The 14,463-nt window shown below is 38.5% G+C and overlaps 1 protein-coding gene across 2 annotated transcripts in view; it reads left to right on the forward strand.

The window, feature by feature from the left end:
* The first annotated feature begins 68 nt into the window (after positions 1-68).
* XRCC4 (X-ray repair cross complementing 4) overlaps positions 69-14,463 on the forward strand; it is a 189,548-nt gene continuing 175,153 nt past the window's right edge. Inside the window, exon 1 of one of the 2 annotated variants that reach the window (XM_074570620.1) lies at positions 69-132. The gene's annotated coding sequence lies outside the window, so the exon portion shown is untranslated. The remainder of the gene's footprint in view (positions 133-14,463) is intronic. The other variant, XM_074570621.1, reaches the window with a different exon arrangement.

Raw genomic sequence — 14,463 nt, forward strand, 5'->3', positions numbered from 1 at the left:
TGGAGCGGCCGGAGGGAGGCGGGACAGAAGGGCGAGTGAGATCCTCATTGGCTACCGCGCGGGGCGCCGGGAGCGCGGCCTTTTCGGGCGGGCGGAAGCGGCGGGTGGCAGCGCAGGAGGGAGGAGGCGGAGGTAGGTCGGTTGGTCATGGCGCCCCGCCCCCTCCGCCGTGAGGGGGCGGCCGCCGGTGGGGCTGGGGCGAGCGAGACCGTCAGTTACCACCGGTGCCCAGGGGCCGGGGTGAGCGGGTCCGCTCCCCGTAGCTCACCCGGTGTCGGCCGCAGGCCCCTCGGAGTGGGCGGTGGGGCCCGTAACGGCCGCGGTGCCGCCAGTACCAGACCCCGGCCGCGGTTCGCCTGTAGGGCTGGGAGCGGGACGGTTGTCTGAGGGGGATGTGGAGGGTGGGGGTGTCGCTCCGCGGCTGGTGAAACGACAAGAACATAAAAAACCTCTTAATGAGGCTGCTTTTTTAATAAGTTATTTTTAAGTCAGGGTCCTGTTCTCCCTTAGGGACTATCCTGGCTGGCTTCCCTTCGGGAGGTGGTTGAGGAGAGGGAGCACGGCGAGCAGAGCCTGGTCTTCCTGCCCCGCTCTGGTCTCTGTGATGTTGCTCGTGTCCTGTATTCTCTCCTTGTGGAGGTTTTAATCTTCCTTCCTTTTCTGTAGAGGCACTTAACGCCTCAAGTCAAGTTGAAAATGCTTGGGTAAAGATCGTACATTTCCGTATCATTACCACAGTATATTTTTCTGTAATTAAAGACACAAACTCATTAAAAGAGCTAAATGTTCCACATGGCTGGCCCCTTATACTCAGAGACACCCATGCAACTAAAATCTGTGGCGACTCTTGCATTTGGCAGCTGGTTTTGACAGTGCCCGCTCTACCATTAAGCTGTACAAAAGGGATAGGCCTTCATTTTGGCTTGCCATGAAAAAGATGGGGCATTTGTTTTTTAAACCAGGAGATTATTTTTTTTTTTTGAAGGAATTACCTTTGGTCCTGGGAGGGACTTCAGTAAAGCGCAGTCTACATGCGTTCTGACCAGTTCCGTGGAAGAACTTCAGCATGATTATTTTGTATTTACAGTAAGGTAGCTAGGTGTTGCTGTCAGGACAAACCTCTGTTCTGAAAGTCTATGAACAATTTGTTCCTCCTTTTGTAAGTGCACTTTATCTTGTAGAACTTGGAAAGCATTAACCCTTTCAAAGATGATGACTTTTTTGAGGTCTGTGTCATTCAGTACGGTGGCCAAATTGTGTTTTGTTGTCTGATGCGTGCAGGACAGGTTTTGCTTTTTGCCTTGGTAAGGAGAAACAAACTTTTCATTCCATCAGAAGAAGCTGGGATAACATTTTAACATCATGGAAGCTGCATGGTAATGACAGTATCAGTGCAAAACATGCAAAACATGTTTTTATAATAGAATTAAGGCAGTATTCTACTAAAGCAAAGTACTTTAAGGCAACTGAAACATATGCAGTCCACTTACAATGCTTTTAGTATCATCTAAAGAGCAATTTCATTTGCAGTAGCAACTTTGGTAACTACAATTTTGAGTTCTCTGTAAAATTGTAGTTTCAGATTCATAATCACCCAAATGATTTGAATGTTTTTCGCCATAAGCAGATGTAGAATTTAAGATGGGTTTTCTTATATAAGTGGTTTTTATGTCCTGTGGATTGCAGATACTATATTGATTTTAGATCTGCTCTTATTTTTCTCAAGATTGTGTGAATCTAATAACTATGAAGGTTCATTAATTTGCAAATGCATACATTAATTTAATAAGTAATTAACAAGTTGCATGGTCATTTTATCGTAACATGTTCATACCTCTTACTCCTATTTTGGTAGTAAATTACATTTACTGCATTGACTTCTTTTTTTCAAACGTTGAGGTTTGGCATAAATAATGGACTTCAATTAAAATGCAGAAGGACAGTGTAACCTGATGTTAAAGTGTTTGGTTGATGTCACACTTCTAAAGAGAAAGAAGTTACAACTATAACCGAGGAACGTTTCAACCGCTTAATGGTTACCGACGAATGGTTCAACTGCTTAATGGTTACCGTGACCCTACGTTTTAGAGACAATAATACTTTTGAACTTGTTTAGTGTCTCTGAGATGGAAAAAGAAAACTGATTTGGTTTTCTTTTTTGGTTTCTCAATATGGATTAGTTATTGAAATTGAAAAATTATTTGTGTAACTGCAGAGGAGACTGTAGCTGTCAGTTCTTGGTTACACTGTAGTCAAGCCTGCTTCCAGGGGGTCAGCTAGCTTTCTTTAATTCAGTAGTTGTGTTTGCAAACATGCCCTATATGGTAATTTTTATATATTGTTGTCTACTGGTAAGCTCATATATGAAATCCATTGTAGATTTTGCAAAAATACTTTTTATTTACCTTAGCAGTTTCAAAGTTTCTAACAGTATCAACTATTTGAAGAAGAATTTTCATTGAATACATGCTGTATTAAAATACTTTCAGTTGCACATTTTGCTTTTGTGGGAAAAATGCCGTTTGGTCATTAATGATCTCGTGGGAGCCTTAGTGGCATCATTTAAAAGATAGTGTACCTAGTATGATGATGTCTTTTGGGATGCAGCTGTGATATACATAGGATATTGATTGAACTATAAGATTTCAGATGGACCTCCAGTTTCCCTTATATTTTTTTCTCCTAATTAATATATTGTAATGGGAAACCAATTACAAACATATGCATTTTTATCTGTTGAAATCTCAATAAATCAAAAGTTTAAGCAATTATATGATCTATGTAGCACTATTCAAATAGGTAAATAAAAATGTATGATGAATAGACGAATACTGGGTTTCTGTATTTTTTTATTTTTTTTAAAGGAGGTTTAATGATACTGGCTGTGCTTCATAGTACATATATATTAAGAAATGGTTTAGTAGTGTGATTTGCCAGTGAAGAGGTTGCCTACTCTTCAATTAAGTGTTTAAGCAGTAGAGTATACCAAGGAATTTATGGATATAATGAAATGTAAAAAGGTGTCTTCAGAGCTTAAACTTCTAGGTTGTTTTCAAATACAGGAAGAATTACAACAAAACAATGTCGACTTGCATGTGGGAGGCTAGGTATTTAGCTTCTCTTGTGTCTCTTAGCTTTCATAAGAAGTAGGAGGATTGTAGGAGATAGTTTAAAAATATCACAGGTGGGTGACTGACATGACAGGTACATCTGTATAAATGTTTTTATGCATAACAAATGTGCGTGTGTATAAATGAGGTGAAAAAAACATTTGCAAATAAGGTATAAATGCAGGGGTTTTTTTTTTGAGATACGCTAGTTTGAATGATCTGCAAAAGCTGATCGTGCTCTTTTTTGGCTTTTTCATCATATCCACTTCTGTTGTTCCTAGTATCTTCAACTACAAGCATGAATGGATAAAAACTTATTTGCATAGTTGCTACAGGTACAAATTCATTTATCTCTCCCACTGGAATAAGGAGGTGGTGGAACATGAGGGATATGTATTATTCAGGCAAATGTAGTGTGTAGGTAGTGTTCTGCATGTTTGCAATGGTATTAGAACATGGCATTTTGTTTGCTAATACCGTTTTGTGAAACAGCTATCTACATTTAGGTATGGCTCTTCTGTTTCCTGCCTGCCTCTGTTAGCTAGCAAAAGGCACACTATATTCACTATCTTAGGACGAGCAATAATAGTTGTAAAATGCTTGGAGATTGCAGCTATTCTCAGCAAGAATGAATACTCAGTCCTCACATCAGAGGTGCTTGGGAGACGTGTTTTCACCTAGTATTGTAACCATACATTGTGTCCGGAGATGTATGATAAGGAATGTTCATAATAACAACGGGAATTCCTATACTTGAAAATTTCTGCTTTTTGTGGCAGGTTTTGTGTGAATTGTTGTCCTCTATCAGTGTGATGTAGGCTGTTGTTTTATAGGAGCTGACTAGAGTCTTGAAAGACTGTGAGGAATGTGTATGTCAGCTACTATGCTATACTTGATGCGCGATACGCAGATACTGAGTTTATAGTCTGGGATGCCTTTGTTTGTTGGATCACATGGTGGTGGCTGTGTTGTCCAGATTCTAGAGAGACAGAACTTGCCTATTACTTTAAATGCTCAACATTTTTGACTGCTGTTATACAGAGTGTTTAAAGTGATTTGCTATATGAAGCGACAGCATTACAGGCATTTCGGGAGTTACTTTTATATCCATAGTGAAATGAGCAGAATAGCAACATCTTGTATCTACAGGATAATTCTAATGTATCCGTTGGTGAAGTATTTAAGAACTAAAACCTAGTCAGTTAGATCTTAAACACTATTATGGTATACAAAGGTGCATAAAGGATTTTCAAAATTATCTCAGCATTTAAATTCCATTAAATTCAAGCATTTATCTGGACTAAACCCAGTACATCTAAGTCATGACTCACAACTCTCAAAACAAAGCTTTTCCATTACGTATTATTTAAAAAGAAAAAAAAAAGAAAACATAAAGTCATATACAGCTGATGCCAGGGTTAGTGTACAACTTAGCAAGGCACTTCAGCTTGTTGTGGAAAAAAAGAAGAAAAAAAAAAAAAAAAAAAAAGATGTCATGGCCTTGCTGTGGAAATAGTTATGGTGTACGTGACACAGGTGACCTTAGCACCTCTTCTGACATGCACAGTCCCAGTGTTGACGCTCCTGGTGTCTTCTCTTGCAAAAGAAGGCTGGATAGCTTACAGTGGTCTGTTTTGACCAATAAACTTCCATTTCAGTATGGATGAGATAATTTTAAATGGTTTACTATGCTGCATGTTGGCTTCACTATATTAAATGTTACATGCTTATGTATGTGCAGTGAGCCTCACAGCGTCACTTGCTGTTATGTCTCAATGCCTATTTCTGATGTCCTTGTTATCTTTCAGTGCCACTTGAAGATGAGAAATTTTAATCCTTACCTCTTGTCGCCTAAAGCTTAGCAGTAGGTGGAAAGTGTTTTTAAGGCGTTATGTTAGAGCTCAGGGGCCCCAAACGAAAAACCAGCACACATCCTTGAAGACTAGGTGGAATTGCCAGGAGTTTAGGGTGAGAAGGTCTCAAACCGTTATTTTTGTTTTCAAGGTTAATAGGATGCAGCTGTAGTTTCTTCACTGTTACATTTGGCAAAAAGTGTGTGGTGCTTGCTGTTACTGTGAGGAACATGTAAAATAATGTGCCTACACATTTAAGTTATGATCTGGTCTAACTTCAGCAAATAACAAAGAGTTCAATTTAGAAAGCTATTGTAAAATGCCATTAAATGGTTCACAAATTGGAAATTTTTGCACCAAAAGTGGGATTTGCTCTAGTTCCATCCCTGGTCCTTCTGCTGACTTGAACTGTGTCTCTTTCCTGGGTTAAGAAACAGTGTCCGTCACCTCCTACTGATTGTAACTGGGATGTCTTTTTGGGTTTTAGTCTTCCCCACCTCCTTTGTCTCTATACATGAAATGAAAAAAGGAAAGGCAGCAAAAGGGTCCTGTGAATTGGAATATTATTAGTGGAATTTAGTATCAGATAATGTAATAATAAGGACTGCTGTCCAAGATATGTCAAGATATAAAAGACTTACTGGAGTATGTATGGTACGATGTTGACAGAAGCTAAGGTGAAATTTAGAAGAGAATTACTAAACAAATTACTGTTGGTTGCTAATCTGACATAGTCAAATCTGATCAATGTAAAAATCATATCTTACAGGAAAAGTTCCAAGTTGAAAAAATTTCATTACACATGTGCTTAAGCAAGGGCCTCTGGTGTTACTGTCTTCTGAGGCATATTAGTAATTTCATAGAAAATTATTTAAATAGTCCAGATTTCCAAAGTTTGGAAAATTATTGGAATATTTCTGCATCTGCATTGCAAACTTCTAGGTGAGTATTGTGGGATGGGGTGTCCTTCAATGGATTAGACAGAGCGAGCAGAGACTGTAAAATAAATAGTAAAAAAGGGAGATTGATCTTATGTGATTTTTAAGACTGCAGAGACTGAGAACTTTTGTGTTCTTGATCTAGATGTCAGCCAAATTGCTTGCTATCTTGGGATGGAAAAATTAATGCAATTAGAGGAAGAGTGAGGCTATATAGCCTATCACAGGCTGCATTTGTTTTTAAAAAAATGATTCAAACGATTATGAAAGGGATTGTTTGTTTACAGGTCTACAAAAGGATCTCAGAAGCCACCCTTTTCAGCACAGTAGCTGGACAGGAAAGAGGGAGCATGGGGCTTTCCAAATGCTGTCAGCTGTGTCAAGCTTATGGTGAAAACTTCGCAAAAACCTGAGGGGAGATTTGTGTTGACTGAGCCAATGAGGGATGCTTAGACAGTAGTTGGAGGCAGCAAACTTTATTGTGTGGGCTTATATTAAATTTCTCCAGCTGTGAAACTTAGCATTAATTTACAGAGTACAGCACACAGTGGCCACAGGCATAATGGAGATTGGGCAGAAATGTTAATTTCAGTGAAAGCTAGGCATTGCTGTCATAGAGGATAATTATTTTTGGAGATAAGAGGCAAGGAACTAGCTGAAGCATTCTTATGTGTGTCTTGGTAATAGACCTACTTGACTTACGTTTCATAATCTCCTGAAGGCAATATTAGAGAGAAGGGTTTTTCTTTCCTCTGCCTTAGATGAAAACTGTGCTTTATATTTTATAATCTTTCTTTAATCTTGCCTTTTCCAGGTATTTGTTTTATTAACCTTGACCGTCTTAAAAATAGATGGTTTTTTTCTCTTTTTTAAATAATGAGGTAGAGGAGGATTTTTTTAGTATATACTTTAATTCGAGGTTCGTGTTGTGATACCAGTACTTGATGATGCAAAACAAATAAGTGTACTTGTAACATTGAAAGGGAGGAGGATGCAGTGAGGTACTGTATCTAAAACTATATTGAAACAGTTTGTTGGAGCTGTGGAGAATTGACTCTTCTGCACAAAGGGCTGGGCTTTTTTATGCTTATGTACCTGCATTAGTTCAGTCATTGTATTTGTTCACCATTTCATTTCATGTCATTCTCCCCCTCTACTCTGCACTGGTGAGGCCACAACTGGAATATTGTGTCCAGTTCTGGGCTCCCCAGTTCAAGAGAGATAGGGAACTACTGGAGAGAGTCCAGTGTAGGGCAACAAGGATGACTGATGGATTGGAGCATCTCCCTTAGGAGGAAAGGCTGAGAGAGCTCAGACTCTTTAGCCTGGAGAAGAGAAGGCTGAGGGGAGACCTTATTAATGTTTACAAATATCTAAAGGGTGGGCTGAAGGAGGATGGAGCCAGACTCTTTTCAGTGGTTCCCAGTAACAGGACGAGGGGTAAAGGGCACAAGCTGGAACATAGGAAGTTCCAATCAAATATGAGAAAAAACTTCTTTACGGTGAGGGTGACAGAGCACTGGAACAGGCTGCCCAGGGAGGTTGTGGAGTCCCCTTCTCTGGAGACTTTCAAGACCCGCCTGGATGCAGTCCTGAGTAATGTGCTCTGGGCAATCCTGCTTTATCAGGGGAGTTGGACTAGATGATCTCTAGAGGTCCCTTCCAACTCTGAAAAATTCCGTGGTTCTGTGATAGCGATGCATGGTAGTGGTACTGTTTAGCTTCAGCAGTTGGGAACCGGCAAGCCCAGCAACATGAAGATGAAGTGCGACCCAACATGCAGTGACGCCTAACCAAGACTTATTTTTAAAATTTTTTTCCCCTCTTGTTGTGTTTAAATTTCTGCCCCACACCCAGTAATTTTTCATGTCATCATTCGGTAAGAACTGATTTAAGTTATCTGGGAAAGCAGGGTCTTACAGTCTTAAAACAAAACTTTTGAGACCTCTACGCTGATGCTCCACATATTTGCCTTGTAATAATTTACACTATAAGATCTCAAAAGTGTGTCTAACTGGTGCAGTATCAAAGCACTTTTGTGCTATATTTTCCTAATGAGTACCTATAATTGCCCTCTCAGTTCAAGTCCCAGTGGCATTTTTCCACTGGTATGCCCCTGCTGTGTACTTATATTAGTCTGCACATTTCTTATCACTGTAGTGCAAGCTAGCATTCTTTAGTAGTTGTGAGGGAAAACTAATATTGAAAAGCTGGCTTCCCTAAGTAGACCTCCTGCTTAGCATCAAGTGTCTGGGGTAAGGGTTTAGTTTTTGAGCATAGATCTCTTTTTTTTTTTTTTTTTTTTTTGCCTAGCCCATAGTAAGAAAAAAAAATCACCACATGAAAGAGTCATGAAAACTACTTAGAAAAGCAGTGAGCTGAAATGCCTTGAAAAGCTTTATATTTTTATGTATAGAACTTAAGATGTAAAACGTACAAGTGACTCTTGTGAAGCTATTTATGTCTGCTTTCCTTTCCAAATGTGGTTTGTAGATGTGGTGCTGATTGAGCACAAGGTGATAGATATGTGATTGCTTAGTGTGTAGAGTCAGTGGTCACTGAATTTGCTATCTGTTTAGTGGAACTGTGTCTGTATTTATTTTATCTGTTTTTTTTAAAAATAAAGCTGCTTGTTTGCTCAGAGCTTGGTGAGGTTGTGGGACTTGGGCACTGGGGCCCCTCCTTGCTAAAATACTGGCATGTCGGTCATTCTTGGATATGGACTGGTGCTTCTCTCCTGTTTTGGTTTGCCCAATGTGCATTATCACAAAGCCTAAGCTAAACTGGTGCCTTGCTGTGGGTTTCTTGCCTCATTTGAAGGTGCTATACCATGGGGCACCAGCATCCTATAATCCTATGTATAGGTACCTGTCGTGTTACCTCTACATTGAATCTCATGGCTTAGCATTCAAGCCAAATTAAAGAACCAAACCCGAATGTGTGCCGAAACAGTTGAAATCGATGTTCGATGGGGATGGATGTCTTCTTGCCTTATCTTCAAACTCTGATTGCTCAGCGTAATCCATCAGAAAAGTAATTAATTTTCAAGTGATAAACATGGCTGAATAAAGGCCTGCAAAATTGAAATTTAAGTGCATTGAAAGTGAATATCCCAGTTCACTGAAAATGTCTTGTGAATTATTTTCTGTGGGTCCAGATGAAACAAAATGAATTATAATGTTTAAATTAATAAATTAAAGTAGCATGAGCTCTTTGTTTTCAGGGAGATCAATGTTGCCTTTTCCAGTAGATAAATAGCAAATGGAAAGAAAAACATAATAAAACTTTTGTTAAGTGAAGACGGGGTAATGCAGGAATTTTCTTCAAAGAAAATGCCTTAGGAAACTGTTTAGCAAGAGAAAGCAATTTGGAGTCTAGGCCTATTTTTTATTATTAATTTGACAGGGACGTGAAATTAAAATAATCCATCTCTTTGAAAATTCTTGGGTGTAGGGGTGGGAGGAGAGGAGGGTATGTAAGCCTTCATATTTATACCTGCTGTTGTCCCACTGAAGTGGCTACATTTGGTGAAACTTGTTTTTCGAGGTTACTGGGCTCAATTTTTCAAAGCTCTTCAGAAATCTTACATGTAGAATTACATCCATCCATATCTAGCTGACACTGATTTCTTTGTTTCATTTATCCTTTTTTCAGATTTGCTACTCTTGCCTCCAGAGTTATTGTGGATTAAATAGTAGTGAATTTATTTGACTTTATTTCAAATTAAAAAAAAAAAAAGGCAGACTGTTTAGTGGAATCCATTGCTCAGTTATGTTAAGTAAAACATTTACAGAAACATGTCAAACTGAGTGGGATTATAATAGGTCTATATGGGGGCTAAAGAATAGAAAACAAAGGAAATCTGTAGGACAGATTTATTTTGTGTTGAATATCCTGATAATACTTGACCCTAAAGAAGGCAGTGTTTTGGAAAACAGATGATACCTCAACCAGACTACTATGTTATCCAAATATACATCAAAAAGACATATGTATCTGAGTATTTTTGGATGGGCGAAGGGCGGTTAAAACATGCTGCTTTTTTTTTTTTTTTAATTACCCAACTTTCCCATACTCAAATGGATAGTACTAAGTTCCTGAAAACTGCAGAGATGCTTTTGGAAATGTGACTAAAATCGTAGGCATTCCTGAATCTTGTTTCTTACTGATTGTATACAAGCTCAAAAGTTGCGTCTGGCAGAATTATACAGATTTGTTTCCTTTTTCTGTTTTTTATCTTCAATACATAAATTATTTTAGTGCATAGAGATTAGGGGAAAATTGAGAGATATTTAGATTTTTTCTATTTTTTTTTTTTGAGAAAGTGAATGATCTTTCTCAATAAATAGTCTAAGGTTGCAGTTTTCAAAAGAAGGCAAGACAGGTGTGGCTCCATGCCACCATTGGCTTTGGTAGGGCCTTGGAAAGCCAGGCTGACCTGCTGCCAAATAGATTTATAAAGTATTTGTTGGGGCTTGCATCTCCCGGGGGCAGCAAAGGTAGTGAGTCTGGGTCTCCTAGGCACGCCTGCTGACTTTGCATCCCAGATCTGCCCACTTGAAGCTGGTCTGGTGGTCTTTGATTCTTGCTCGGTTCTATACATGCTTTTTAGTAACTTCAGTACTAAAATTAACTTCTCCATCAGGAAATACTTCAGTTGTATTACTGAATTTTATTTTTTATAGGTATTTTTTACATTCAGTTAGTGTATCCTGGTTTATCTAGGGAAAATTTAGGATTCTGACACGGATTTTGGGAAGAGGATTTGACAGCATGCACACACTGAACTGTTTGTGTTGGGAAGTAGAAAAGGGTGAAAAAGAAAGCTTTGTCCCTTTTGGAAATCTATCCAGTTACTCCCTTGCTTGCTAGTATATACTGGTATAATTGCCCACTTGGGTGTTTATTTTAATATATGAAGGCCTTTTTTTTTTTTTTTTAACCTTGTTATAGCTTAAACTGTCTCCTAGTATAGATGCTTATAAGTAAGCTTGGCAAGCCTGGATGCCTGGAGTTGGTAGTGGGTTAGGTCTGAGACTTCAAGGGGATGAAAGACACCAGGGTGGGCTTTGCCTCCAGGCTACAATTAAGATCAAAGCTTGTTAGTAGGATTCCTACTATAAAGGTTGTTGACTGTCTGCTTCCTTCTGTTTCTCCTCATTTTTCAGCTGGTGACTGTAGTAAATAAGTCTGACAAGGGTTGCTCCTTATCGTAGATTCCAGATCTTTTGTGGCAAATCTTGCATATCCTATTGGCCCATTGAGTCTGACAACCTCAAGACTGCCTTTTTTTTTTTTTTTTTTTTTTTAAATTGCACAAAAAGTATGTGCATGTTTCCAATCCTTTTGTGGCTGCCACGAAACAGTGGGAAGCAAGCAGTGCAAATGTTAGCCATGTGAGTCTTTCTTCTGCAGTTGGGTCCATGAGGACCAAACACTGATTGCAGCTGTCGTGAAGTCAATCTCTTGATCAAATGTTGTCATGCAGGACTGAGTTTTTAAAATGGGCCATTCACCCGTCTGCACAAAGTTATAAAGTCATTCAGGCACTTCTTCGTATCCAGTGCCAATTTTTGATTCATTTCCTTTATCTGCAAGGCGAAGTTGCATTATTGACAAAATTGTGGTCCTTGTGTTTTTAATACAGAACAGAGTTAAACAAAAGAACAACTAGATACAATTTAGGTTGCATGTAGTATTTAGGTTGCATGTGTTACCCCCCCTAAACTTCATTAAGAAACAAAGCTCTTTCAAAATTTTTATCTTCTTTTTATCTTCAGATGCATCTTTAAGTTACAGCCGAAGGTTATTATTGAATCTTTCTTCAGTGTCAAACAAATATTGTGGCCAAGGGAATGGGTGGCTTATTGTGAGATGTTGTCTCTATGTTTGTTGGCCCAATCATGATCTTCCAAAAAGAAAAAAAAAAAAAGGGAGGAAGTCCTTTTTAGATTGATTAGTAGTTCCTAGATTAATTGAGTGATAGCTGGAGTTTTTGTTGGATATTTTAATGTACTTCCTCTTGGAAGTATTGGAGTTAATGGAATTTTAAATTAACATGAGAGCATATCAATTTGTATTAAATGTATGTCTAGAAATATTCATAAATATAGACATTATTTTATTTCCTTTTGTTAGAAAATGTGGTAATACCTAGTTTTAATCTTTAAAAGCAATCTGAGATTTTCTTGACGGGTTTAGATCTCCAATAATACACTTATAAGTACATATAGCATCTCCCAGATAGTACCTGTTCTCTAATTATAGGTTAACCATTCACTTTCTTCTGATTATTAGATTCTGATTTGTAGTGTATATTGTGGTCAAGACAATGACGGGATCAAATTATAGACTTTATTAGCAGTGTGCTGTGTGTGCTGGTCTTGTATTCTGAACTCGCTGTAGATAGCTCCCTATTTTTCTCAACAAGAAAGCACTTAAGTTAATTGCTGCATTAGAAAGAAATAATAGCTCTTTCTGATCTGCAAGTAGTCTACCATGCATAGCTGCTGAAGTTTGGAACACCTGCAGCTGAAGCAGTTTGAAAAAAAGCCATTAGTCTGCATGGAAAAAAACCAAAGTGCTGAAGTTCAAAATATTATCAATGATGCTGTGTTGAAGCAGCCTGAAAGATTTGGCTTTTGGTCTGTGCCTAGTGCTATTCAAAACAACATATAAAATTCTTTGTAAACCCATTTTAAAAGTGTCTTGTTTATTCAGAAGTAACTGTGTACACTGTTTGTTCAGAGAGTAGACTCCAGTCAATTGCACACCAGCCAACAGCTGATTTCTCCTTAGAAAGAAACATTACCTAATATAGATCATAGAAGCCAAAGACCAAAGGGACAAAGTGCTAAAGATAAACAGCTCAATCCTCAACTGTTCGAAGGCCTCAATAAAGCCTCTGATTTACAAATTTGGGGTGGGACTCAACTGTTCCCACCTGCAAGCTTCTCTCAGATCCTTGGCTCTAAGACGGTGAGGTGCTGGTATGTGGTGTGACCTCCTGTGCCCTAAAGGAAAAAAAATGCTGTCTTTCTTATGGCCCTAATCAATCAGTTTCTCTGCAGCTTTTCTTTATCATAATTAAGGGAGGAAGAAAGTACTGACTGCTCTCATTTTATTGAGACAGTGAATGGAAAGAGCCTACAGAGACAGCGTTGCTGAATATTGAACAGCACTTGAAAGTACTCCTGTGGTCTAATAGACTCAGAGGTGCTTTTTAGACTGCAATAGTGAGGGTCTGATTTCAGTAATTTAGTTTGTTGGATAGCTACAATAATAGTCTGGTTTTATGAAATGATATTTTTTCCCTAGCATTCATCAGTGGCTGAGCTGTTAAATAGTGAGAATGCCAGAATTCAGGTGGCTATTTTAACCATTTCGAGCATTGATACAGTTCTTGCCTGTGTCCCTACCTTTCTACCCAAAGATGTGATGGTGAAACTAATTCTTAAGGCTTCAACTCTCCCTTATCCTTTATATTTTTAGTTGTCTTTCATAATGAAATCATGACTTGGTGGAGGTGGGGATGTTAGTAAAATCTTAAAAAGTCGTACCAGCTTCTGCAGGCTTGTGTAACCAGTTCTGTGAAAGTTCAGGTCCCAAGTTAACATGGATTTTTCAGACCCCTTCATCGGTACATCTGCAGTTATTTTGTTCTGGCTGAGTGTCTGGCCCAGAGTACTTAAAACAGCTGTGACTCTTTATGCTTCAATTGTAGGTGCAGTGCTAATGGATTATTTGAGACAATAGCCACAACAGAGAAATGGTTTGGCATTAGTTTAAAAATTTACTAATAATATTTCTAGTGGGACTACTTTTTGAATGTATGAAGCACACATATGCAGGAGTCTTGCCTGGAATTTTGAGTGTGTGGTAGTTATGACAATGGATTATCCTGTTGAATAATTGACCTTTTAAAGCATTATTTATATATTAGATTCAAATGTACATAATTTTCTCACTTCTAGAATCTGTGTATAGGGTTTGAGAGATAATGATATCAACAGTAACAATGGGCAACCTGAATTTTTGCAGCCTTGATGCTACGGTAGATCTCCAATTTGTGTATATATGATGACATTTCCTGTGTAAATGACTAAAGAAGTGTAGATTCAATCAAATTTCTTGGACGTATGTTTATCAGTCTTCTGTATTTCTGGAGCGAACACTCATTGGTAGCCAAACTGAAATATTTATAAGGTGAGAGGTTTTTTTGAGTGTTAATTTGGGGAAGGGGAGCTGGAGAATCTGGTTTGGCAACTCTGCTCTTCGTGTGCCCCTCAGACTTTGGCAGTGCACAGCATTTTCCTCACCAACAAAAGCCCTGGAGGGGCAGAAACTCCAGTAGGAAGGTTTACACTTTTTTTGGCATGTTGAAAGCTGATGGGGTGATGCGAGAATATAGTAAGCAGGCAGGTGAATTGACATAGGTTAGTTGTAAGGAGGGTGTTTTAGTTTACTTCATTTCTTAAAGTATAGAGCAATATGTCTTTTAAATATGTTGAACAAAATTACTTGTGCATCCTGTGAACATATAGCTAACTCCAGGTGTCAAGT

The sequence above is a fragment of the Larus michahellis genome, chromosome Z (assembly GCF_964199755.1).
Source record: "Larus michahellis chromosome Z, bLarMic1.1, whole genome shotgun sequence".
NCBI lineage: Eukaryota > Metazoa > Chordata > Aves > Charadriiformes > Laridae > Larus > Larus michahellis.